Source organism: Peromyscus leucopus, unplaced genomic scaffold (genome assembly GCF_004664715.2).
Source record: "Peromyscus leucopus breed LL Stock unplaced genomic scaffold, UCI_PerLeu_2.1 scaffold_131, whole genome shotgun sequence".
NCBI classification, from domain to species: domain Eukaryota; kingdom Metazoa; phylum Chordata; class Mammalia; order Rodentia; family Cricetidae; genus Peromyscus; species Peromyscus leucopus.
In genome coordinates, this window is record NW_023504457.1 from 300386 (window position 1) to 305326 (window position 4941).

The following is a 4941-nucleotide window of genomic DNA, read 5'->3' on the forward strand; positions in this document are numbered from 1 at the left end:
CAGAGTTTTTCAGTCCATCATGGCAGGTAGGGTTTAGCTAAACAGAGCAGGTGATGTTATCTTCGTCAGGAAACAGTTAGAGCAATAACAGGAAGGGCCATAATAAGATACAGCTCCTGAACATGCTTTCAATTATTGATTTCCACCAAACAACCCCACTTTCCATGTTCTCCTGCCTCTTAATATGGTGTTCAAATTTTTAATTCATCAATGGATTAATTATTACCAGTATAGAGCCTTCTGGAAATAATCCATAAACACACCTAAAGATGTGTTTTACCTTACTAAAGCAGTCAGGTTGATAACCATGATAAACTAGCCAGGAATGGTGGAACATATCTTTGCTAATAGCACTTGGATAACTGAGGTAGGAGGATAGCCAATCTGAGCCTATTTGGGCTATGAACAAGGCTAGCCTGCACTAAGTAATTGCTCATCATAGTTACCTTACATGGCAGAAGTATCTCAGATGAATAAAGAACTTAGTAACTCAAAATTATAATGTATATCCTAAATAATCACATTAATCCTTAAGTACAGAAGAGAAAGAAGAATAGGTCATGAATTTCAGACATGAGACAAGCTTGACCCACCATTACTGTCCTTGAAAATGGTAAAGAGGGCCACAAGTCAAGGAATTCAGTGGCTTCAAGAAGCTAGAGTGTGGTGACATATTGTGTATCCTAATAAGCTTCATGAAGATCAGAGGACAGAGCCACCACTAAATTAGACATAGAAGTCAGCAGTGTGGCACACACCTTTAATCCTATCATTTGGGAGCAGAGATCCATCTGGATCTCTGTGAGTTCAAGGCCACACTGGGCTAACATGAGATTGATCCAGTATATAGAGAAACAGAGCCAGCAGTGGTGGCACACACCTTTAATCCAGCACTTGAGATCTCATGCTTTGCTTGGAAGCACACACATCTTTAATCCCAGGAAGTAATATGGCAGGGCAGAGAAAGGTATATAAGCATGAGAGAAATAGGACTCACTCTCTTTAGGCTAAGGATTTCATAGAGGTAAGAACTAATGGCTGGCTGTTCTGTTTCTCTGATCTTTCAGCTTTCATCCTCATATCTGGCTCTGGTTTTTATTAAAAGACCTTCTAAGATTCAGACAACACTAGAGGAGAGGGCAAAGGCCAGCCAGACCAGAGACACCACACACCATTAAATGATGGTGTTTGGAAAATTTTGAGGCAACTCTGTAGCTTAAAGAAAATCCCATGGTCATGTGACTCCAGATGCTTCTGGGAATGGTGAACATTGTTTAATAAAGTAGACTATGAATGCATCAGGGATGTTGGCTCTGACAGGCCAGCATCTGAGTGCTGCTTTGGTGCAGGACCAAAGTATGCTATTGTGGCCATCAGAAGTGGTGACAGGACTGTAACAACCTCCCAGTAGGTTCTGTGACAGATACAAGATTCAAGCAATTGGTGCCACCAATTCTTGTATCATGGACATTTGATTGGATCACAGGGAGGCCTAGACCATGGGAAAAATAACACTATGCAAGTCCATTATATGATGATAACTGTTGCAGAGGTTTAGTCAACTTGAAAAATTATGAAAAAGCCTATTGGAAATGAAATAATTGCCTGTTGGCAATTATCAACTATATCATTATTTTGTAACATTTTAGGAACCTCCAGTGTTTGTTTTTAAGTGATCTTCCTGAGTAAAAGATAAAGAAAATCTTGCCAAGTCTTAAAGACCTCACTGCCTTCTATAGAACTAAAATTAAACCTGAAGTAAAATACACTGATTTCAGTATAAAGGGTCACTTGAAATTGCTGATACTAAATAGCTACAAATACTACATAATCACCAATAGAACTGAGATGTTTTAGAAATGGAGAGTGGTGTTAGGTAGAGAATAAATATTCAAAAGTGACTCCACGAAAGTTACTTAGTTGAAAGTGAGAAATTATGTACATTGAATCATTTTAAAAAACATGACATAGCATTTTAATTCTAATGTATTCTTTATTGGCATATATATTGTAGATATTGCTATATTGATATAGAGTTCTTTAAGCTGCAATGCAAATATTCTTTCTTATAATAATTCACATCTTAAAGCACTGAAGCATGTTGCTGTAAATGCCCAATCATGAAAAGCTGAAAACTCGGTTACAGATTCAGTGATGGAGTCGGTTGTGTATGTTGTGAGTGGTAAGGACTCTGTATTGCTTCCAGGATTGCATGCATTGCTCAAGCTCCTGTGTTGCTGTGTTCCTAATAATACATACTTTTAAAAATACCCTTTCTCAGAATAAGGAGTGCTGGTTAATTCATCCGACTTTAAGCTTGAGCTACTGCTGGTTAAAACTGAACACAAGTTCTTGTCTATACCCAGCTAATTTTGCTGGGAAAACAGGCTATCCTTACTCCTCATCTGCTTCAAACAGAAAATGTTAGCATATTGATAAAAGCTAATTTTGCTATCCCTCAAAATATTTGAATGCCACCTCATATGAACTCAGGGACATAAAAATATAAATATGAAAATAAATTTATGTCTAAAAAACACTAATAAAGAACATCATAAAGGATTTAAAAAAAAGAAACTAGAGAAGACATGGTAATTTCCCCAAAAAGTTTTGCAAAAGGAATATAGCCCTACTGATTACTTCATTTGTTTGAGTGAAACCAATGCTAATACTTCTGACCAAAATAATTGTCACTAAACAACAACAAAAACCCCTCATGTTATTTAAACTACTACATCATTGACTATCTGTTATGTTCAAAATAGCAAATACTACAATGACCCACTTTTAATATTTCACAGGTTGGGTAACTAAGTCCACAGAGCATGAAGACACAGCTAGAAAGAATCATTCTCAAACATCCCTGTATAGTGACCATCCCACGATACCAGTCTGCCTTGCTGCCTTGATATGCAACTTTCTCATAATGCAGAACAAATAGCTGGCAGAGAAAGAAGGCATGCTGTCCAACTGGGATGAACTTGAATCGCAATGCTTGGTTTGAAATTCAGAGCTAGTAAGAGAACAAGTACATGAAAGAAGGATGCATTCATTTTAAAAATGCAAAGCTGCTCCAATGTATAAAGTTAACTTTCCTTTTTATTATATTTAAATGCCTAGCTTTGGTCTTTTACTCACTAACTAGTCAGGAATTCACAGAAATTAAGACAGCTTAGGTATGAGTTCATGTCCTGCTAGCTCCGGAAATGTTGGCAGAAATCTGTTCTCCCACAGTTTATGCACATTTTTCGTTAGCTTAGGTGTCAGCCATCTGCAAAATGACTGGGCTGTGATATGCCTGCCGAGATCATGATTACAGTCACAGTCCGACAGCGAGGCAACACCACCGTCAGCAGCATGAAGGACGTCAGAGTTCAAGCTGGGACAATCTGTTCGCATTCACCATCTCTTCCCTTCTGACGTACAGCGGAAGACATCACCAGAGCCCATGCAGATTTCTCCCCAAGAGTCACACTACTGCTTCCACCACAGCACCTGTGCCAAACTGGGGCAGAGGAACGGAGCTTGTGGCACAGGAGCAACTCTGCCCCGGTCCTAAAGAATCCGCAATTCCATTTCTACATTTTTGTTCTAAAAATGACTTGAACGTGCTCAAATTAATCACATATCATATATAGTTCCATTAAGCAAAGTTATTAATATTTTGACAACATCAATATAAATATGATTAGCATTGCACTTTCTGGAGCTGGATGGAGGATTGCCAGATGGAAGCCTGTGGGCTATGGAGTGAGAATTGTCTCAAAAATTAAATCTTGGCTGATAAGACTGAAAAGATACTGTTATCTTAGTTATCAACATAAAAATGATAGTCTGTTATGTGATTTTTCAGAATATTCTCTATGAATTTAACATTGGACTCTCTGGATCTTGGGTGAAATGTTCTGAACAAAGCTATCAGATTCACATTGTCTAAAGCACAGTTTGAATCTTGTGTTTATAAAGCATCTGCAGGATGTCCTTGCAGGCCACCCTTGATGCTCACTTTAGCTGGATTTCATTAATTAAAATATCCTTAGATAATGAATGGTAAGCATATAATACTGTCTACTATTTTCTTCCAAATGTCCCAAATTTGCCATATTTCCAATTACTGAAGTGCACAAGAAACTTTTTATAAGAAAAAGCATATCGTGGGGCTTGACTGATGCTCAGCTGTGAAGAATGCATATTGCTCTTACAGAGGAACTGAGTATAGTTCTCAATACACACACATCAGGTGGCTCACAACAACCTATAACTCTAGCTAGAGGGTATGACTCCCTCTTCTGGCCTCTGGGCACATACACTTCTACGCACAAGCCCACACAGACACATAATTAAAATAATAAATCTTTGAAATAACAAAAAGTACATCAATGTCAGGTGTGATCCCAGCAAAACAGCTGAAACTTAGTAGAGCTGCTTCTCCATGAAAAAAATAAAATAAAATAAAATAAAAAGACTTGCTGACTTGGAGCTACCCAGAAGTACCCTTTCCTTTGGGCAACGAGGAAAAGCACATGCCCAGAAAGACCACCAAGGGATGAGAGGCAGTTGACTTTAACACAAGAAAATGATTGATATTTCAATGAATAAATAAGAAAGTGTTATTTATAAAAAAACAAAATGTGATCCCCCAACACCTAGATCACCCCTGTGCCCAATGGCTGTCTCCTTCCTAAGCTCCAAGCCCTAAAATAACTCAAGTGTGCGTATGTCTACGTTCTGTTATCAGTGACAGAAGGACAATGCAAAGTGAACAAAGCAAAATGTGCATACATACCTACATGCATCAATGCACAGTTTGCACAGTGCAAACAGTGATTTAAGGCTAACTTTTGTTGTGGCTATGCTCCAGAGAGGCCATGAGAAAGCTGTCTCTCTGTCTCCCTGTTCTACTTCCTCTTAGATGGATCCATTCTTACTCAAGTGGTAGCA

The 4941-nt window shown here is 38.3% G+C and overlaps 1 pseudogene; it reads left to right on the forward strand.

The window, feature by feature from the left end:
• Positions 1-1178: 1178 nt before the first annotated feature.
• Positions 1179-1762, forward strand: LOC114689665 (annotated as a pseudogene).
• Positions 1763-4941: the final 3179 nt, after the last annotated feature.